General features: G+C 42.3%; 1 protein-coding gene across 4 annotated transcripts in view; it reads left to right on the forward strand.

The window, feature by feature from the left end:
- The window catches only part of TBL1XR1 (TBL1X/Y related 1), a 117,009-nt gene that overhangs the window by 49,315 nt on the left and 44,725 nt on the right, over nt 1-22,969 (forward strand). For all 4 annotated transcript variants that reach the window (XM_074590575.1, XM_074590574.1, XM_074590576.1 and 1 more), the window contains one exon: nt 5,391-5,455. The gene's annotated coding sequence lies outside the window, so the exon portion shown is untranslated. The remainder of the gene's footprint in view (nt 1-5,390; nt 5,456-22,969) is intronic.

Here is a 22,969-nt window from a genome sequence, read left to right on the forward strand (position 1 = left end):
TGAAGAGTGGTTCCTATATCCAACAGTATTTGCTGCTTACACAGCTCTTATTCTTTTTTCTCAGATTTTTTTTTTTAATAGTTGGTTCACATATGTCCGTAGACATACAGCTGCTTGATATATGAAAGAGCATTTCTGAAGTGTGGAAAGTTGTGCAACTTTTATGTGATATGAATGTATACGTTAAGCATTTCTTCTTTCAAACATCCAGAAAGTCAGCTTGTGTCAGGTTTTTACATATTTCTGATGTAATAAAGGCCTAAAGATAGAACAAAGATCAGGAAACAAGGATTTCTCATTGACAGAGAAAAGTCATTTCAGATAGAGTTTAGGAATACGGGTGGATTGTCTCTGGGCAGGTCTTGGGTACTTGGAGTGTTCCCTGTTGTAGAAACCCCTCGGTGATCCCCCTCCATGCCAGCACACTGTAGTGCTGGTGCGGTTTGTGAGCGTCATATTGTCACTAGGATCTTTATTGCTACCAGCTAATTGCAGGTAATGACAGTTTTTAATGCTGTCTTGTGCATGGTCCTGATCCCCCCCCCCCCCCCCATCCGTATTTGTTTCTCTTGAATTTTTTGAATTGGTATTTATCTCGGTTCAAGGTCTCTGTTAGTGTAGAACTGCGGAATTGTTTTAAAGAAATTGCCATACGTCGCTGTGCAACTGTGATTAAAAGAAAGAACTTTTTCTCTGTTTATGTTCCAAGCACGGCAGTGGTAGAATCACCGCTAGTTTTGTATATGCCTATTAACCAAATGAAAGGAAAGATTCAATGGAGTGATTAGTTTTCAATTTAGGCTTTTAAGACTATTGTCTGATGCATTTTGCAGCCTAGCTACTGAGGGGAATATCCAGGATTTAGTTATTTTTAATTCTGTTTTGATTGGGACACTCTTTCCAGATACTGAATCCAGATAAAAGCAGGATACTCGAGGATAATTTAGAAGAAAAGATACCGTGTCCTTAGAAGGCTTTTGTAATTCACAAAGCGCAACATCTAATGACTAAATTTGTTGTTAAAGCTCAAATAGCACTAAAATCTCAGAAAGCAGTATAAACAGTGTGATCCTAAGAGGATTAGAAGAAAAACATGAGCGCACAAGTTCACATGAGGAACAGAAGCGATTCAAAGCTCACGCAGAAAACACTGTTTTAGCCGTAGCGCGAACCCAGTGTAATTCCTCGTAAAATGGATGGGTAGGAGAAAATGGCGTAAATGACGGCATTTCTAGAAGAAAATGATTAAGCATTTTTGTAAATCGTTTCTAGAGAAATCCTTGTTTTGAACTGATTATGTGTGGAAACAGGTAAGGAATAATGTTAGTGTACATTTGTGCTAAGTGTCTACAACCAGGTTTGTCGCTGGGCAGTGCCACGGGTGGTTCTATCTGTGATTTCGTCTTTGTACCACACAATTATTACTGAGTTGATAACAGTAGCCCAGTCTGTGCTAGCAGCATGGATTGGTATTTCATAGAATCATAGGGTTGGAAGGGCCCTCTGGAGATCACCCAGTCCAACCCCCTGCCAGAGCAGGGTCACCCAGAGCAGGTGGCACAGGAACGCGTCCAGGCGGGTTTGGAATGTCTCCAGAGACGGAGACTCCCCCACCTCTCTGGGCAGCCTGTGCCAGGGCTCTGCCACCCTCAGGGTAAAGAAGTTCCTCCTCATGTTGAGGTGGAACTTCCTATGGCCAAGTTTGTGCCCGTTACCTCTTGTCCTGTCCACGGGCACCACTGAGAAGAGCCTGGCCCCATCCTCCTGACACCCACCCTTTCAGTATTTATAAGTGTTGATAAGGTCCCCCCTCAGCTGTCTTTTTTCCAGACTGAAGAGACCCAAATCCCTCAGCCTTTCTTCCTAAGAGAGGTGTTCCAGTCCCTTCATCATCTTGGTAGCCCTTTGCTGCACCCTCTCCAGCAGTTCCCTGTCCTCCTTGAACCGGGGAGCCCAGAACTGGACACAGCGCTCCAGGTGTGGCCTCCCCAGGGCAGAGCAGAGGGGGAGGATGACCTCCCTCCACCTGCTGGCCACGCTCTTCTTCATGCCCCCCAGGATGCCATTGGCCTTCTTGGCCACCAGGGCACATTGCTGGCTCATGGTCATCCTGTTGTCCACCAGGACTCCCAGGTCTCTTTCCTTTTGCTTTTTTGGTAGCTTTTGCTTTTTGCTTTTTTGGTCTCTTTTGCTTTTTTTGGTAGCTGGTTTGGGGTGTTAGTTTTGGCCATGCAGATGGGAACTGCCTGCCTGCTGCAGTCTGTGCCTGGACCTTTTTAGAATCATAGAATTGCCTGAGTTGGAAGGGACCTTTCAGATCATGGAGTCCAACCATCAACCTAACACTGCCAAGTCCACCACTAAACCATGTCCCTCAGCACCTCGACTGTCCGGCTTTTAAGTATCTTCAGGGATGGTGGTTCCACCACTTGCCTGAGCAGCCTGTTCCAATGCTTGATAACCCTTTTGGTGAAGAAATTTTTCCTAATATCCATCCTAACCCTCCCCTGGCGCAACTTAAGGCTGTTTCCTCTTGTCCTATCACTTGTTACTTGGGAGAAGGTCTCAAGAGTTCATGGCTTCAGGCGCTGCTGCCGCTCTGCGCACCACAGCAGGGTGCTCTTCCCAAGCAGATGATGTTGGCCATCTTACCAAGCTTTGGGGTGCGATGTCATGGGGAGACACATCAGGTGGGTCATTCTTGTGCAGAAAAACCCAGGATGTGCAGAGCTGGTGAGCTGTGGCTGGGAGCAGGCCAGTTCACATGCAGCAAACTCTTAATTCTTTTGAAGTCGAGGGGAGCGGTGCTCGGTCGATGCTGAAGGCGTTAGTCATCAGTCAGCGGTGAACCCCCAGCCCCTCCGAGATGAAGGATCCAAACTCACGATGTACTGTGCGTTCCCCAGGTGTGCTTTATCAACTCCAAGGGCAGCTCGGGGATGATTTTTAAGTGTCACATAGCGTAGCTGTTACTACACCTGGTCAATGGTTTAAAGTATGAGAGATAGGCTAAAATCAATAAATTACAGCTGTCCCCTGCATTGTTTCAAGGTAGATGCCAAAATGGCACAATCCAATAGGATAAATTTGGAAAGAAGAAAGCCGCTGATGAGGCATTTGTGCTCAGTACTTGATTCTGAAGAAGGACATCGCAGTTTTCTAAATGTTTACGTGTCATTTCAAGCGCTCTTATTTAAAACTGGAGCCTACAACCAATTAACATGAGTGAGGAATGAAGCCGAGTCAGTGAACCCTTTCTTTTCTCATTCTCTGCTCTCTTGAGTCTTTGCTTCCAGCTTCTTTCCGTGTCACTGCCCTGTTTAGATATAAAGTGAAGGACAAGAAGCCTCTTCCACGGATCAGACGGAAAGGTTTCCTTCTCTGGCTTCCACGATAAGTACAGCACTCGGAAGATTGCACAAGGGCAAAGGGGTGTTGGAAGGAGACAGTTCGGGCAGTGTATACTGAAGAAAGCCTTTTTTCATTGAAGAAAATGGCTTATGTTTGTGCAATCATCCTTTTATTTATGTTTGCCGTGTTCCTTCCCAAATGAAATAACCCAAACCAAGCGGCGCGCTCAGAACAGGGCAGCAGAGCCCTCCTCTGCCTCTCTCCGCACATGGCTTTTACAATGATTTAGTCTACTCTTTAAAGGAGAGCACAAATATCGCTTTGTTGGTGTGGTGATCTGTTTTTAAGGAAAAATCTTGTTATGATTGTATATGGGGTCTGCTGAGCGAGGTGGTAAAGCTTTTCTCTTCTCTGCTGGTCTGTGACTCCGACTGTGGAAAAACAAACTTTCCGAGTAGCTCGGCATAGGAAACGGTGCCGCTTGAGGAGGGGAGTTTTCCTCCTATTTACATAATTTCTGCGGCATCAGTACAACTAAGCAAGGGCACAAGAGCTTGTTTGCAAATTCTTTCAATTCTCAGCATTCTTGCATTCTTCAGCATCCTCTGCAGCGCCTCTTGCCCTCTGAAGGCTGGGGTTCTGCCCGCCTTGGTGGTGCGGTGGGATCTTCTCAGAATAAAATAAATGCAACTGCTCTGTCTCTTTTTTTCCTCTGGGTCCAAAAATGGCTTTATAATAAACCATTTCCTCCTGGTTGAGCTTGAAAATTGCACACGAGAACTTTGTGTTGATCGTGAGCCCCCAAAAACCGTAGTTATTCTTTACTCCTAGTAAAAGGTTTTGAACACATTTTACAGATGCTTTGTACGTAGTTTAATCTAAAAATAGTTGGATAATACTTTATTAGTCACTCATGTCCATCTGTCCCTTTCCCTTCACGTTGAGTGGGCGATTAGATTATTTCCTAACGAGAAAAGTAGTCTGGCAAGTATTTGTATGGAGAGCAACCACTCGGGGATATTAGTGTGAATAAAAATCCTTTGTCATTACTGAATAAAAATGGATGTTACAGTGGATGGAGTTAAGACATATTTGGACATCAAAATGTGTTTGCTTACACTTAACTATTTTATTGTTAGATGCAGAAAATTATTATTGATGTGTAAAGAAAATTATGAAAATGTTAGGAGAGCATTTTTTTTTTTTTGAGGATGTTTTTGTTCGGTTTTTGAAGACGGGAAAGATTTCGCTTGAATATTGCACTGGGATGATTTCTGTTATGTACGCGTTGTCAAATGTAGCCAGCAACTAGCGTGAGCTGGGGTTTCTTTAATTCCCGAGCTCACTGCAGGAGTTTGAACTATCTGGGTGCATGGGCACACCTGTGTGCATAAATGGAGTTATTCAGTGCAATATGTGTTAGGAAAACAGATTTCTTTTTTTTTTTTTTTTTTACTGCTTTTCAGTGGATGTAACCATTTTGGAAGTCGAACCGCCGGAATGTTGATTTTTATTGGGGGCTTTTCAGTGTTTAGAAGTGGAAAGCTGAATTTCCAGAGGAAATTTGGCACGTGCAGAAGATCCTGAAAGCTGCCTACTTTACCTAGTTAACTTCCCCAAGCCTTTTCTGGAGAGCTAAGGCAAAATCCAGACCTCAGGATTTTTATACACAGGTTGTTTTGTTTGTGTACGCTCCTGCTGAATGGCTGCGACTGTGTAGATGTCTGACGGGACAAGTACTCATTCACCAGGCTTTATTTGTTCAAAGGTCTGTGTTTCAGGCTCCCCGCAGGAGCGGTTGGGGTGATGTGGGTAGCGACAGAGTATCTGCAAACCCCCAGCTCCGTGTCCTCTCCTCTTCCTGGTCGCTGCCGCTCTGGGCTGTGCACGAATTCAGCAGTAATCACTCAGCTCCTCCAACAGAGCGGGCTGCAAAAGCCATGAAGGCCCACGCTTGATAACCTTTTTATTGCGTTAACATCACCGTTTTCAAAATAATAAATACTAATGTTTCCTATTTTTATCTCTTTCCTTCTCAGCATCACCCTTCTGTGGCAAGAGGCACCTGTAAGGAAAACTTCTGCATATCAATGCACTGCCAATGGTAAGTACCTTTTTAACTGACTAAAGGTGGTGTGGTTCCTTCCTGCAGATATATACTGAAAGCCATCTTATATTGCAAATAGTATTTTTAGGATAACCGCTTTTTAGTACGCAAGTGGATTATTTTAATTTTTTAAGAAACATCTAGGCCATTATTCTGTTTGACAAAAAATACTGCATTTGCACCTGGATTTTATCTTGTGGAAAGTAGGGCAGCATGTTAATTTTGAAGCGAGAAGTGTGACTTGAGAATAACACAGCTCATCCTGTCGGTAACTGGTTTTGCTTCCTCTTTTGGCCAAAAGCCTGGTTGGGGCAAGCTGTAGCCAAGCTGAGTGCTCTATTGCCCCCGCTTGGGTGCTCCCTGCAGTTTGTTTCAGTACTGACAGCTTCTCCTATTACAAAAAAAAAAAGATAAATAAAAAATTATGCAGTGTCAGGTGTGTTTTGCTTTAGCATGTTTGGCAGCATGAGACTAGTGAAGATAAAATCTTGGCTCCGATACAAAGGGGCTTGGTTGATGTGATCATCTTATTCCATCTCTGGAGTGTTACTCAATGTTACGGAGTATTGGAGGTTCGTCTTTGCAGGCTGTCTTGATGGTTTATTTGTGCTTTCTGAGAGTTGTGCGGATGGAAGGCAGAGGTGAGGTCTGAAGAGAAGGACTGGAACTTACTTCTCCAGCTTTAATCAAATAAGCGGTTTCAGTATCTTGTGTTGTCACAGCTGAGGTGTGCTACAAGAATGGTAATTGCAGCTTTAGCCTTAAGAAATAAATGCATAAAGTGTCAGCTTGAGTTTTGTATTTCAAGCATCTCTAGATCACGGTGCTTAGGGCAGAAATAAAAGGGATAATATTTCTAACCGCTAGCTTTGAAAACTCAATTTGGGATCTGAGAGCTGGGCTGGGTTCCGTTGGTTTGCGTGTGGCTATGGATCTAGAGAATATGTAAAAAATTCTATCCTCTCTTGTACCTTTGTAATTCCACTGTCTTTGCCCCGTTAGCAAAATGACGTTCCCAGGGAGTCTGCCTGGATGTAACTGCTTGATTTTGAAATGTTGTAAATAATTCTGGTGACTCTCAAAGACATCATGGATACAACTCTGAAATGAGAAGAGCTGCACCAGATGTGTATGTCGTTTAATAGCCTGGTGTCTAGGCTCAGAGTTGGTTTGTGTGACGTTTCTATTGACTTGGGATGAATTTCAGCTGCTGGGAAGGGATTTGTTGAGTGAGAAGGCATCATTTTTACCTGGTCACTTAGCTTGGTCTTTTCACTTTCCCAAACTGGAACTAGCAGCACTCTCGGCCTTTTCTATTTTTTGCAAAGTTTTCATTGTTGTTGTTGACCTTCTTCCAACAAAAAGCTACTCTGATTTCTTTTTATGTTGTATTAGTTGAGCATGTTTTTAGTTATGATGTGAAATACAGGTCTGTATTACTGCTTCTCTTAAAAACATGACTCATTCCATATTAACCTAGTCCTTATACTTCATAAAATTTTAAAATACTGAGAGACTGTACTTGAAATCTGACTGCGTTTTGTCCTAATTTTCCCCCTACAAATTATATTAGAAATCAGAATTGCAGAGTCTCAAGGGCGTGCTAGTTGTTACAGTGATCATAAAACATACTCAACTGTTACTTGCAGTGAAGTGAAATACTCCCCACTCTTTTCTTTAAGGGCTGCTTTTGCACTATACGTTGTTATATTTTATTATTCTAGAGATTTCTAAACAATTCCTCATCTCTTAATTAACTCTGAAACAGTTTGAATGTAGATTTAAGAGACAAGCCAGACATATTCTTCGTCATCCTGAAAGTAATCATAACTTAATCTGATTTATAACAAAAAAGACTTTTATAGGGTTTCTTTATGTTGTTTTTCTCTCTGATGTTTGTAGACAAAGTATGGGCCAGAGGTTGACCTTAAAAAAGCAGTTTGTGATGTTCTCCCGAACAGGACTTGCTTTAACTTGGCTCCCCATGTTCAGTGCCGATATTTGAATCAGAAATACGTTTCTGATTCCCTTGAGAATTGATACTAGCATTTTTGAGCGGTTTTTTAGGCATGGTTGTCAGTTCCATTTCTTAGTACTCAAAAAAAAAAAAAAAAAAAAGTAAAACAGAAGTTACACATCCTGTTTTTTCTGTCTTTGCTTTTCTATTTTAAAGTTAATTAAAAGATGCTTATTTTTTTCATCATATACGATACGATAAATGACAAGTAACTAGGATAAAATATCAGTTACACCTTAAAAACATACTGGCATTGTTGTTTTTAAATAAAACACTTGTGATACAGCCTGCTAAAAGAGAGCATGGCTGTGTTCAGTTGATGTAAGTTTTCCTTCCCATTCTTCCAGTTGTAACGTTCCTCAGAGTCCCAAAGGAAAGACGCAAAGGCTTAATGAACAAGGCCTGTTAAGTGAAGGAAAATTAATGTATAATGCTGCTTTTCCTGGGATTTTGAAGGTTCATTTAGAGGCTGATAACTGTGTGCTTAATCCACGGTCACAAGGACCCATGAATATGTTGGAAATAAAATCGAAAGTCCTTCGACCGTTGGCCTAAGCAAAAAAAAAAATCACACCAGGTTTTTCACAAAGGCTTTAGCAAATTAATTTTCCTGCTACATGTTGGAACAGGTAGCTTATCTGAGAGAGATTTTCATCATACTTTGCATGGCTTCTCTTGCAAGTTTTAGAAGCAAAACTGTTTGTCTTTCTGTCTTCTACCAGTCGGTGAAGCAAGCCTGCGTTTGTCTGTGTGTGTATAAATATGTGTGGATATATATGGGGTGTGCTTGTGTGTGCATGTACCTATCTATCTATATGTATATCTACATACATAAAAAGGAGCGTGCAAAATCCAGGAACTTACAGAAAGCCGGGAAGTACCAGTTTGTGACTGTCCTACAACGGTTTGCTGTGATGGATTTAATTTTGCAGGAAGTAACCAAAAAGGGCTACGGAAGAATCGAGCGAGCGAAGCAACGTGGTGGCCTTCTGAGAGGCATCCTGGAAAACGCTCTGCCCGGGTTCTTGGCTCCGTCTCTTACTGCATGGTTAGTTTGACAAAGATCAACAGACTGAACAGTTAAAAAGTTCTCCTACGGAAGAGAATAAAGGATGTTATTTATTACAAGCTGACACAGGCAAAGGCTAAGGGTAGGCAGCGAGCACAGAGTTACTTCGTCTCCAGGAAAGTGGGGTCATCAATAGCTAAGTCATGTCCTCACCCTCTTTGGGGGGAATACAAAATAGGTGTTTTAAATCTGTTCTTTTCAATGCTGTCAACTTTTAGGTGAATATATCATACTGTGCTTCGAAGGTGTAAACTGCCTGTTACGTGTTACATCAGCTGCTCTTACATGTAAGAGACCTGTTATAAGAGAACAACTCTGCAGGCGCTGAGTTTCTTGGGCCAGGAAATTCCATGGGTGCATCGCTTCAATGTGATTATCTGCCCAGCAGATTTAGCCCAGAAACGGCAGGAGTGGTTGGAGGGGCTGGGGAGGATAAATATGTCACTCCAGAGAAAAAGGCATTCATTGAAGGCACTGGAAGATGTCTACAAAAACTTCCGCAGGACTGCAGCAACACTTTTTCTTTGAATCCCTTTGTGGTGCCTTCTGTAGTGTTGTCTTGTGACCTTACCACTCCTCACAAGACAGCTGAAGGAACAAATGAATATAACTATTACGTTAAAATGCAGACGAAGACCAGCAAGGGGGAGGGAGCAGGAGCCTGCACCCAGAACTTGGAGGAGCTGGGTTTGGTGGGGAAGCCCTGCCTCTGCCGGCACCTGCCAAGGACAGCAGGAGGTCCGTGCCACTGGCTCCAGGGTTTGCACAGGAATTGCAAAATTGACTTGGTTTCAACAGGAGCCGAATGTCATCTTACGACTATTAAGTATGTACAAAAGACTACCTGCAGGTGGGCAGACCTTTGAGAGACGGTGGAGCTGAAGGTTGGTTTTCATTACACTGAGAACGGGGACCTGCTTTCAAGAGTTTATGAAACTTGGCAGCGCTTCAGATGTTGGCTGCAAGCGACATGAATAGTTGCTTCAAAATAAATAACCCTGCAAGACTAGTGCCCTTATTCTTCAAGTACATACGCATGTGTGTACATGTATCTTCAAGTGTAGGAATAGTTCTTTTGTGATATAAATAAGGAGGACTCGCATGCATAAAGCTAACCAAGCTTGAAAGTGTTTTTAATGGTAGGGCCTAAAAGTGCTCGTGAAATTTATTGTTGAGGCTGTTGGTTGTACGGTTTATGGAGTACAGCTTTAAAAGGACAAAAAACATAGATGTATGTCTAGCAGTTTCTGAAATAGTCTGAACTAAGTGACAACGTGGACTTTGGGACTGTTCTGCTCCTTCTAAAATCAATGGGTGCTATTATCAATGAAGGAAGGTGAAGTGCAATGTATTTTGTCCGATAATTTGTTACAGCTGAACAATGTTATTTCAGAGTGTTCATCCATAAATTCTATTTATTGGATCAGCATGAATTAGCTGATCTAGTGGTAAATGTGTTGAAGAGGAAGTGCTAATAATACGATACAGAAGAAAAACTGTGGTGTGGTAGGGTGCATGCTGTGTTAAGCATTAAAAATTTTGTGTACTACTGCATTGCGATCCATTTTTGGAAGGGTTTTTTAATTTTCTGGGTCTTTTTTTACAGAAAGCAAGTTAAACACACTAGTAAGATCCCTTTCTGATTCAGAGGGATAACGTCCCTTGCTCCTTTTTCTACCATTAGTCAAAGTTCACTACTGAATGAATCAACTGAAAGGGAAACTGCCATCCTTAATTTTAAGAAGTGGTGGCTCTATTTTGAAGCAGCGTTTACCAGAGAGCTTTTGCTGCTGATTCTCCGAGCGTTTTACAGTTCAGACGTAAGCTTTGACTCAGAGTTCTCAGCAGAATCATAAATATGTAATTATCTAAGCAGCCGAGATATGTAGCCCCTGGCAGGTGCCCAGAGCAGTGCGATCACAAGAGCAAAGGGAATGGGCCCAGGATCTCAAACTGGGGAACGTCCTCCAAAGCAGGATGAGGGCTGTTCCTTGCCTATTGGCATTCCCACGGTTTAAATCTTAGATGGACCTCAAAAGAGGCTGTTTCTGCTGCAATAGGTTGTCTTAGGTTACAGCTTTTTTACTCTATGGGTTTTTTTTTTTTCCTTGTCCTCTTCCTCCTCCTTTACCTCCTCTGCCTTGGGTTTTTCTGTCTTTACCACTTTATACTGGTTTTAGTTCCATAGTGAATAGCAGCCATGGTGGTGCAGCTAGCGTTAGATTATATCTCACTTGATCAGCATGCCATCTGCTTTAGAGGAGAGGGAGATTTTATATTTCTGCTGTGGGTTCACTGCCATATGCCCATGGTAAAGTTGTGTGACCTGAAATGACCCTTTCCCCGCTCTATTACATGAAAGCATTAGAAATATGGTGTTAAATGTTCTGGACAGCGACTAAGTTTGAATATTTATAAAAACATGTACGTGAAGTAGGATGCTGCAGAGCAAACCGAAGGACAGGCTCTTTTGTGTCTAAAATACATGAGTGTTACCTTCCGGAGATGAGCAGGGCTTATTTCACAGCAGATCATGTTAATGTGTCACTTCCACAATCAGGTCTTGATCCTGGTTTCCGTGTTGTCAACAGAAAGTTGATGCTAGTTCAGGTCAACAAAAGTAAAAGCTACCCTTGGTTTCTGTGGTGTTGATGCTGGGAGATAACGAATGTTGCTGCAGAACAACAGGAAGTCTGTAGGTGGGGGGGAACGATACTGAATATACCGATTTTTATTTGCTTGGGGGAAACTGAGACCTGCTGGCCACCAAAGGCCAGGGAACCTGCGTCTGCGTGGCCATCAACACGGATGCCAGATCTAAAAGCCTGCACTTACATGCCAATTCTCTAGTTCGCCAAACAAATAGAAATAAAGATTGTAATCACTGGCTTAGTGCACCCGTATTCAGACGTGAAGGTCATGTGTGGTGTTCTCACTGTGATTTAATGAACACATATAAAAATGTGTTAAAGACAAGGGCTCTGAATCCTCCAGGGGTTGATATTTGACATACAGATGTAGAATCGACATCCATGGATTTAATATTCACACAAGTGGAGGGTATTGACGTCAAATGTGAGCTGTAGTTGGAATATTTGTCCTCACTAATGATATTCATGAAATTTTCCCCTTTCATTTAATTTCTTTTGGCTGTAGGTGGACAGTATTTTATTATAGTCTGTGTGCGTTTTAAAAACGTTTTATTGTTTATCGTGTGTTCAGGTGTTTGTCATCTATTTAAAAAAAAAAGAAAGATAAACCCTGTAGCATAAATTTTCAAGTCCATCCTAGCAATATGAAAAGGAGAGGACTTTCATAAAGCAATAATGAGCTTTTATGAAATCAACCATTTCACTCTTTTGTGAGCTTCTTTATTAGCATAGTTGCCACTTTTTATGAAAACAGCCGTGCACTTCTGGGGGAGAGAATGCACTGAGTCTAATAACATGCATGTATGATGGACTATGAAGAAGTGATTTTACGTGCATGCTTATTAATGAGAATCTAGGATAAAGTCAGCGATGGTTAAAATGAACAGAGGGCAGATCAGCTGTCAGAGCGGATTCTTTTTTCATGAATAAAAGAAACAAATTTAAAACTATCAGGTACATAACACACAAATTAAGGGGAAAAATAGATGGTCAAAGGTTAAAGAGGGAATGAAAACACAAGTTTTATGGTCACAAGATCAAATGAGGCATTAGTTAATTTTCCTTTTTTTGGTGCAGTTCACCAGGAGTTCAAGCAATTCAACTGAGTGATTGAACTGGAACAGAAGAGTGCCAGAAAAACTGATTACTAATAACATAAACGGAAAAAATAATCAAATGAACTTAAGACTTGATGTCAGCATTTCACATTAAAATGCATTTGAAAAGGCTGGGATTCCATCCTAGTTGCATGGAACCTGATTTACATAGAAAACAAATTTACAACAGCTATTCTTGCAACAGTTGATAAATTATTCTACTAATGAGCCATCAAAATGGATTTAACCCAGAAGTGGCTGAGGCGCAGGAGGTGTTTTCTGGAGACTGACCATCTGGGAAACAGGAGGTAACCTGAGGAGTGGGTGAGGGTATTTGATCCCAGGGAAACACTGTGAGGCGGCGACTGTTAATTACATAAATTGCAAATGGAAACAGCCTTAGAGGTGCTGGGGTTTTCTCTAAAAAGAAGATACTCTACGAGTTATTATTGCCTACCATGGGCACCCCTGAGGTGGTGTGCTGCTCTCTAGGCAAGGTCATTACTGCTTTTTCTCCTGCAGAGTTCACGCTTTTTACGATAAGCAAGTAACTACTTTGCTTCTGAGTTTGTGAACGCAAATGCAGCTTTGAAGGGATTGTTGGCATACCTTTCCACTAGCCTAATTCCCCACTTCCTTTTATAATTTAACTTTTTCTAAACCCCAAATCCTTTTGTGCTGAGCCGTTCAATTTTGGTTATTACTTAGACATCTCCTATGCTGTTGTAGTTCACTAGATACCCGGTTGAAAGTCCACCGCCGTCAGCGGGCAGACTCTTGCGTGGCCTGGTTTTTGCCTGAAGCTGGAAGCCGTTGTGAATAGGCTGTTGTGGAGCAAAGTCGCTTTCATTGACCCTTCCAGTTTTTTTCCACCGTTCTCTTTGCTGGAGTTGACTGAAGCTTCTCAGCAGGTTTACCTCCTCGTAGGCTACAGGAACAAGCTGTTTTATGGGTTTTAAGTCACACGTGCTCTGGTTGTCTCTATGGTGGTCCATGTATTTCAATTAAATTTCCTCTTTCTCCTAACCCAAACTAAATAAACTACTGATTTTTGTCTTGCATTATGACGGTGCCATGGCAGCTGCAGGGATTACGCCATCGAGGTTGGCAATAGCCCTGGGACTGTCACTGCTTCTCATTTTCATTGGACTGCTTTTTGTTCCTCTGCAGTCGGGCATGCGTGGTAGCATGTTTGGAAGAAGAATGAGCGTTACGTGCCTTAACGTAACTGCGATCCCCGTGTCTGGAGTTCATGGGAGCTCTGGCTTTGCATTGGGGAGGAACTGAGGAAAGGTTGCTACTCGGCATTTTGTGTGTGTGTGTGTATTTATAATCAAAATAGACAAGACTTATGCATATGGCCTTCGTGGACACCTACAGTGGGATACGTGTTGTCTTTCTTTCATAGAGCTGTTCATTTTGGGTTTTAGACAAAAGAATAAGTTGGTCTGTCTAGACTGTGGTATTGCTCCAGCAATACGTAGGAAATGATTAGTTAACATACTGCTGAGATGTTGTAGAAGAATTGTGAGGTGAATAAGGAGAATGTTAAAGGGAGGTCATGTCATTTTGTGCTCACAGGGGATGTGCGGGGCCTAAAGGAAGATTTTGCCTTAAGATCACTAATGAACTTGGCACCAAAAGTAGGAGTGTGCAACAAAATTTGCCAGTGACATAAAGTTGGGAGGTGTTGTCAGTATAGACGAGGAACAGGGTATCCTACAGGAGGAGCTGCATCATCTTTAGGACTTGAGTGTGAAAAACGGACTGAAATTCTGCAGTGCAAATGCATGGTTGTGCACTTCTGGGTAGATGTGAATTTTGCCCTAACCTGGGCGCTCATCTCTTGAAAATAACAGAGGGACGGAAAGATGTGAGTCTATTAGCCTGTAAAATCAAAGGATATTTTTTCACTAGTACCCTGCAGCTCTGAAAAACATAGTCCTAAAATCTGTGAGGTGAAGACGGCAGAAATAGGGAAGTGTTAGCGCTGCTCATGCGGAAGGCAGCACCACTGAACTACTCTGGTGTAGACCACGTTCAAGAAGGATGAGTGTAGAGTGGAGCAGATGCAGAAGAGGACTATGGAAAGGGTGGGGGAAGAGCCGAGTCCGTCTCGGAAGGGAACGCTGTGAGGTTGGTTGGTTTATCCCGGTAAGGTGAAGTCTGAGAGGGGATAGAGTTGCTCTCTCTAAATACATGCGGGGGACGTGGTGTTGATTAAGCCTTGAGTACAACTATTCTGTGTGAGATTGAAGACAGCACTGGGACAAGAAGAAATGCGTGTATTTTGGCAAGGACTATATTCAGGCTGGCAGTTACAAAACAGATCTCATCCATCAGGGAAGTAAGATTTTGGGATAATCTTCCCATATTATAATGGGAGGCAAAACAGCCTTGCTGGTTTTGAGGTGGACACTTGTTAATACAGACTGGGCTCAAGGGGGCAGCCTGGTGGTCTACCTAACCTAACCTAACCTCACCACACCACAGTTTGTGGAATACCAGGTTTTGCCTTTGAAAGGTGAGAGCTTAATTTTGTGTAACCTGGAGAGAACGTCCGCGATCTTTCAGCTGTGTTCTGTTTTTGCCAGATTAGCAAATTTGACACGTAGAGAAGTAAATCATGCTCTTCTGTTAGGAACATGGGACAGAAACTGCCGCCTGGGAGAAAACAACATAATGAATACGAACATTATGGCTCAGCAAATTCAGAAGCACGTAACAGGTCTTGGACTCGTTTTTTTGTCTGACTTGGAAAACAGTTTAATCTGTTACATAAATGTCTTTGGATTTATGCTTTGAAAATGTACATTCTAAACCCTTTCGGGGAGAACTTGCGGCATCTATGGATAGCAAATCTATGGAAAAAACGCTCAGTTTGGGGGTTCGTAAGGTTTTGTTGTTGCTCCAAGATTGATCTGGGAATTTTTGTACGAGACACGAGTGGAGAAACATCAGCAAAGGCAAAGCTTGAGTGGAGAGTTGCTGGAAGTGCCAAATTACAGCTGCGGCGGGTGACATCTACTTAAAAAGATCTCAACTATGCAAGACTCATCAGTTAGGAACCCCAGTGCTTGCTTTTGAAGAAAAAGCATTGCAGCTTGAGCAAAGTTAATTGTTCCGCATATTTTTGTGATTTATAACTCATCTGCCGGAAAATCCGCAGTGGTTTGTGGGCTCAGTGCTACGTAGGGAAAGGAGCTTGGAGATCCCAGGAGGAGATCCGGGTTGGAGAAAAACACATTTGCTTCCTTATTCTCTCGCCTGGCAGCGTGTCGTTTGCGTTTTCAACAGTGGTGCCTCTCTGGGAATCTTCCATTGGAAAATGAATGCATGTCAGGGTAGCTATATATTAAAAAAAAAAATAAATGAAAAAAGAAATTTAGCTCTGCCTCACACATCTCCTCTGGCTATGCCCATGAAAATTGCCTAGAAGTCGACTAAAAGGGCCTGTTTGGGAACAGAAGGGGATGAGACGTGGTTGCCCGGTGAGAGGTGTTCGTAGCCCTTCCTTGGATGGTTTGTGGCAGCCGAGTATCACTTTGGACAATTCAGGCGATACGGTGGTGGCTCCTTTGCACAACCAACTTGCTGCACACTGCGTCAGGGTTGAGAAACAATAGTAGGGCATTAACGTGTGCGGGGGTTTAGGATATTTGAAGAGCAATTTTGTGGCCATCTCGACTTTAAACTCCCGGTGTGCTCTACAGAGCCTCTGTCGAAATCCTGTGAGAAGAGTGCTGTAATTAGGAAGCTTAGTTGAAGAATTTGGGGGCGGGGGGAATACTTATATTCCATAAATATAGTGGATTTGTCAATAGGTAAGGTATTCCCTGACTTGCTGTTTATTCTACATAAGGAATACTTAATATTCCTTAAACATAGTGGATTTGTCAATAGGTAAAGCATTCCCTGACTTGCTGTGTATTCCTAGAAGAATTTCGTGATAGACACCGCGTGTTAAATGAAAAAAGCACTGCTGTCAAAAAGTCAGGAATATCCTGAAAGGGGGAGGGGGATGGTTTCCGTAGTAATAGGTGAATGCCAAAAAAATCCTCCAAAATGGAGCATTTCGAAGAAGGGTTTTTGCTTCCTTTCTCCTGTGCTAAGTGACTGTAGGATCTGTAAAGTGTCGACTTTGCTGTAGGAAACACATTTATTTATCACATCTAACCAAATCTAGGCGAGCTCTATGGATTTTTTTTTTTTTTAGTAACGCCTAGAAAAATCATTTGTTTTGGGGAATCTTAAATCTACTAAATATTTACTGACTGTAGAAAGCATCCAAGGCAGGCAGAAGTGCCTGTGTATCGTTTTGCCTCGCACTAGGATAATGGCTGCGAATTTCTAGAGCTTCAGCTGTTTAATAAGGCATTTCCTAGCGCAGCCCGACAGCCGGAGCCAGGGACACAAAAAGTGCCTGTTCCCGTGATGCTTCTTCCTTTCCTCAGAACACTTCCCGGCTCGCGAGGTTCTGATCTATCTCAGTATCCCCATTTCTGCTGCCTTCACTGGGGCCGAGCAAGGATTTATGTGTAGGAGGCAGTTTGGTATATGGTTAGAAAATAAAGAGAAATGGCATTCTCGCACTGCGAGCTGTATACAGGTTGGTTTTTCCAAACACAGAATAGACTTGTTATATAGCTCTTTATCTAGGGTTTTTTTTGCACATAAACCAAGGGCTAGCATTTAATCCTCGTTCAGTACTACAAATATTTAATTTCACTGACCAGTGAAATTAGTGAATTTAGATAAAGGTGCAATATTCAACATTGTACTTATCCTAACTCAGAAACAGCTAGCACTTTCAGGAATGGCTAAAAGAGCTGTGTTGCATCTCGGCACTTTCATTATCTTTGAAGTCTCTTCTGTGTTTTTTGCCTCCCACAGAAGAGGAATTTTTATTTATTTATTTATTACGGGATGTGCTAGGAGGACAGACTCAGCAGCAGCAGCGATGCAGACTGTCTGGAGCACCTTGGTCAGTAAGAAAAAGTAGCAGATGGACTAAGGAAAATATATTAAAACAAAACAGCAAAAGTCCTGCACAGGAGATTTTTTTTCTTTTTTCTTTTTTATTGTTGACATTTTGCTTTTATGTTGTTTATCAACCTCGTCTGGTTAGATTACAATCTCTTCGGCGCAGGAATGAAGTTTTACATGTTTATGCAGCGTTAGCACAATGGGGCCCCCATCTTGAAAAAGGGTCTTTCGGATGCTGCTGTTATTCAGATAAATAGTGGTAATAATAATAATGTTCGTAATGGCTGGTTTTAATTGCTGCGAAGGTTCCTTGAACAACAAGAGAGTTGCCTGGAACAGAACAGAAGAAATTTGAGTGAAATGAGTAAAATCCCCATCTTGTGTTGCTTTTTAATTGTGTGTGTGTTTTGCAGATCTTTTTGTACGTGTTATCCACGCGTGTCTGACCACATCAGAGTTCTTACAAGGGTTGGTATCAATGCGCACTGTGATTTATACGCAGATAGTAAAGATGATGATTAGCAGAGGTTTTTTGGTTTTATATAATCCTGGCCTTGCAGCCTTTTAATTCACTGTGTCTGCTTTGCAGTGCCGAGAGGTGATACAAACCCTGCACATCTGCTCCTTCACCTTTTCCTTCTCCGCAAGCCATCGGAGCCCACCTGGGTGGGCTGCCACCCCCTCCCCTGCGCGTGTCCCTGCTCATTCTCCTCCCAGGCACTCAGTTGTCGTAGCCTTGTCTTTTTTTTTTTTTTTTTTTTCCCCCTCAGATTTCAGTGTTAGGAAGGGAATTGAGGGGCAGGGTAAATAGGGATGAACTTGGTTACCTATGGCTGTGCTCTGAAAAACGCCGTGCGTTTGCATCCAGAAATTGGGTCGGGTTTTAATCGCATTGTCAGGGGTAGTTAGCGCTTAAAGAGTTCGCTTCTCAATATGAAAGGGAACAAAAATGGATCTGCTATTATCTTATAAAAATAATAGCTTATTATAGATTGATAAAGAATATAGCAGGTATGTATAAATGTAAAGTACAATAGCTCTAGAAAGCCCACAAACCTTTAATTACTTGAAAGTGCTCTCGCTTATCTTCTTGACAAAATGAACTATGGGTTTGGGTTGTTTGATTCCCCCCCCCCCCCCAAATAATACATGTTGTGGCATATGTACAGTGAACCTCTTCCTCATCTGGGTGTTGCTGTTCTGAATAGATGGACAGGTTTGCTTCACCTGAGGCAGAAAATAACATTTTTGATATATTTTGAATAACATTTGTAAAAGCCTAGGAGATTTAGGAGCCGAAGTTAAAGTCCATGATCGCCTGACAGTGCTACCTCATTCTTCTGCCTCTGACCTTCCATAGCCTGAATCGTGCTTTTGTCCTCACCTCTGTCCGTAGAGGATAACCGTGTCTGCTTTTCTTGCTGTAGCGCACGGGGTCATCGCGTTTGGCTCTCTTCTTAACTGCAGTTCAGGTGGACGATATGATGGCAAAGGATTTATTGTTTCCGTGGGTGTGTAAGAGTATTCAGTTATAACTTTCAATTCAGTTAATATGTTAACTGAATTAATTTGGGTAAGGGCAGTGGAAATGCAGCTTCCCTGGCATCTTTGAGGGGGAACCCTCTTACCACCCAGACTGACCGTGAAGTCTGTGGTTTCTCTGGTGGAAAGCGGCCCTCAGCAGCGGCCGGGAACCTGTGGGATATGAAATAATCGTCTGAAGATACAGTATGTAGAGAAATGGGTGTTCAGCCATCAGCAACAGGGGTTAGTTGTCAGTTACTTGCTTTTTCTTTTTCTGTGATTTGAAGAAGTTTTTGTTGTGGATTTTTTTTTGAGTGGTCTGTATGAGCCAGGACTTCCCAGAAAACCACTTGCCGTCATCTCCATGACATACCCAAACCTCTAAATTCTATCCCTATTTCTATTAAGAGTAATTAAACCGTAAAAATCATGTCAAATGTCCTTCCCTCTAATGCCAGCTTTGCCTAGGATAAGTGTAACTAAAAAACAATCTTTAAATTAATATAATCTCTTCCTTCTGCTGGTAGCGCTTGCATGTTTTAAGATAAGCTGTTGCAGTAAACTGATTTGGAATCGGAGAAAAATCAGAAGATACAAAGTAGGTCTTGATTTGGTGCTGGTTTGTTATAAGGCAGGAGACGTGTGCGGTGTTACGGCGACAGAGGCGAAGTTGCTTATTGATAGCTGGGCTCCAGTTTTTATTCAGAGCTGTAGGACATGTGGGATCCCCACAGCCATTATTGTTTGAACGAAATCTGCTGATGGTGGAGACTTTCCCTCAGCTGGTCGAGCCCACCCTAATCCTGAAAATTTTTAAATGATCTCCTTGAGGTTTAAATATTTTCAGCATATATAAAGGAAAAGCCCAGCAAGGGATGGATGGGGCTGCGTTCATCTTTGCTTTCTTATGTCCTTTTAAAGTACCTCGCAGCTTTCCTGCTTACGTGTGTGACAGTTATTAGAAAAAATAAAATGTACAACGGATATAAAAATATCCCATGTGATGAAAGTGGCTTTGGATCCCAGCTGGCTTCGTATTTTGTTTCTTCTTGCAGCTCTTGTTTCCTTTTCTCAATTTTGACTCCTCTAAGTTTTTAATAGGTGTAGTGTTAAAGTGAATTTCAAGATAAAAGCAAAATTTAGGAAATGGAAAAACATAGACAGTCGTGTTCCCGGCTAGCAAACACTGATCTTAATAATTCAGGATTCTTTTCACTCCCCATGGATTTAAAGGTGAATCGGCAACGTGCAAAATTAGTTGCAGCTACAATTGATTTCTTCGTACAAATACTTTGGTATGCATAAATACATGAGAAATTAAACAGCTGGCACAGGGCCCCTGGTTTTGTGCAAATCTTGAGGCTGGGAGGGGGATTTTTTTATTTTTTACAAGAATAAAAGAGCTAGGCTGTAGAAGAAAGCTCTGGAAAAGGCATTATTAGGAGGAGCGTGCTCCTGCAAGCTGATGGAAAGTGATGTGATTTCATATCAAGAGGAAAGATGAGCAGCAATGATTAGTGTTTCGCTTCAAGTCTATCTTCCAGACATTTCTGAGTATTCCAAATTAATCTGCTATAAATCCATAAAATAGACTATTATCCACCAAAATGTGAGCACAGGTCACCTCTTGTTGAGGAGAAGGTGTTCCTTAGTCTCAAGTTTGTTTAGAGAACTGTTTCTGTGTAATTCTTTCTCTGTTTTTGTTTCCTCTCTACGGCAGACGTACCCTGAACAATGAGTCCCACTCCCCTCTCAGCAGAAGGCTTGAGGCGATTTAGTGTGTTTTATTGCCAGGGTTTCTCCTGCCAGCTCTCCATCTTCAGGCAACCTCTGCAGGATGCTCTTTTTTCTGCGTTTTCTGCAGATAGTGTCAGGCATCTGGAGAGAGAAAGGGAGGAGAATTGTGTTCAAGGCAAATCATGTCACACAAACCAGAAGAAAACTCAGTGGAATAGGATGTGTTCTTTAAAAATGGAACTTACCACGATGACTTTTGACCTCGAAAATCATGGAGTCATAGAAAGGTTTGGGTTGGAAGGGACCTTAAAGATCATCTAGTTCCAATCCCCCCTGCCTTGGGCAGGGACACCTCCCACTAGACCACGTTCCCCAACATGGTCTAGTTTGGCCAGAGAAGTCCTGAATTACGTCATTTGCAAAAGCTGCAGAGAAGAGGCATCCCACACCGATTGTACGTGGTTTTTCCATGATAGAATTGAGGCCGGGGAGGCCATAGAGGGACCTCTGCGTTTCGGTAGGTAGCCAGGGGATTTGGTGTGGACCCAGCGTGGTTTTGTGCAGGGTGTCTTACGCAGGCGCATACACCTTCCCCACTGATTGCTAAGACACATTCTTAGAGACGTTGTTTCCCCTTTCTTGGAGACCCTTCCGTGTGACTACAGTCTAAAGATGAGGTAGTATGTTGTAGTGCATTTCACCGTGCGGTGCCTGTAGTACTAGCAATCAAAGCTAGTCTCTGGATGGGAAACAATAAAATCAGAGCCAAGAATTTCCTATGACCATCTCCTGGACGCTCACTCCTCCAGCATCGCAGCTGCACAGGACCTTGGGAGACACATCTGTGCCAATGTCTAACCCAACTTCATACCGATGAATCCCTTCATGCTTTTCTTTTTTCTTTCTCTCTGTGTAGGCTTCTGTGTGGAAAAATGCTTGCACCAGCTTATGTGATGTAATAAAGGCTATTAAAATCTAACGTGACTTTTGTAGGTATAGTTGCCTATAATGAAAGTTAGGTGTTAATTTGAGAAGGCACACAATAGGGGTATTGTAATTTAGAAGTGGCTGACATGTATCTCAAAACTCAAAGTAGGTTGTACTATAAATATAGTCTCTTGTTTTGCAATTGACATTTTGCTAGTGGGTGGCTAATTGCTAATTTGAAGGGAAATAGACCAGAGATCTAATATTAATAACTAATTAATAGTTATGTGGATATTTTAAGTCTATTTTTCTGCTTATTTATAGGCATATATTATTCATCTATGCTGTGTATCCTCCTTTGCATATATGTTTAATTCTGAAACTTTTGCTCCAGTAACATTCACGCTGATGTGCCTTTGCAATCAAAAGCTTGACAGCGAAGTTGGTCGTATTTCTCAAAACCACTTTCTGAGGATGGTGATTTCAAAGTAATGGCACTTCGACTATTTTAAGAAAAACCTCCCTCTTGAACCAAGGCCTAAGTGAAAAGCCAATGATGCGTTGCCTACATGGCACCTCCATTTGTGAGTCCTAAATCAGCATCAGTACTATGCGTTTTCCTGCGTATAGAGTAAAATATAGGGCAGTTTTTTGGTCTCCGTTGGAAGGGGGTAGCTCATAGACAAACTGAAGAGGAATAAAATGAGAAGGGGCATCTCACAAGAAGCTTGATCCTTTGGGATCAGAGTAAAACATGCATTCAAGTGCCCGTCACTTCTAATAGCACAGGTGTTACTGTACCAAAGAGATCTTATGTTCTGGTTTGCTCTGATGGGAAAAAATTCCGCATAGGATTGTACCTCTTCTGCCTTTTCACCTTTCCTCCTGCCTTCTCTCTCCCACTTCCACTCATCTGTAAATTAATAAGTGTATGTGATACTTGTCCTTTCAATGAATTCTTACATGAATTTATAATAAAAATATAATGTGTGAGAGAGGCATTGTACTTTGCCATGTGCTTGATATTTTTCGATCTGTTTTGTCACCTATCCAAACGTTTTTAAATGCATTCCGCTAAACTCGACAGCACAATGCTGCGATACCGCAGGCTGTGACTGCCGGCTGCGGAATTTGGTGTGTCGTCTTCGTATCTCCTCCCTCTCGTGCGGATAACTTTGCTGTGAGTGCTTCACTCGTAGGGAACAAAAATTGTTCCCCCACCATCTATAGAGTTTATATTATTCTTTTAGCTGGCTGTCCTCGAGGGCTTAAGCTGTGTCCTAGAAAGCGTTTGCCGTTGCTGGATTAAAACCCTGCTGGCTGTTACCTGTGAAACTCACCTGTCAGTGGAAGCATCAGCGGTACCTTCCACCGCACGCTGCATCTGCTGCATTAAGGTCTTGGCGTTGGTTGCAAGCGTGAGGAAAAGCCCATATTAGTGCCAAGTGTCTAACAAGAAGCAGATGTACTTTTCTGCCTTTTAATACGCTGTGCTTTGGAGGG

The sequence above is a fragment of the Larus michahellis genome, chromosome 6, assembly GCF_964199755.1.
Source record: "Larus michahellis chromosome 6, bLarMic1.1, whole genome shotgun sequence".
NCBI lineage: Eukaryota > Metazoa > Chordata > Aves > Charadriiformes > Laridae > Larus > Larus michahellis.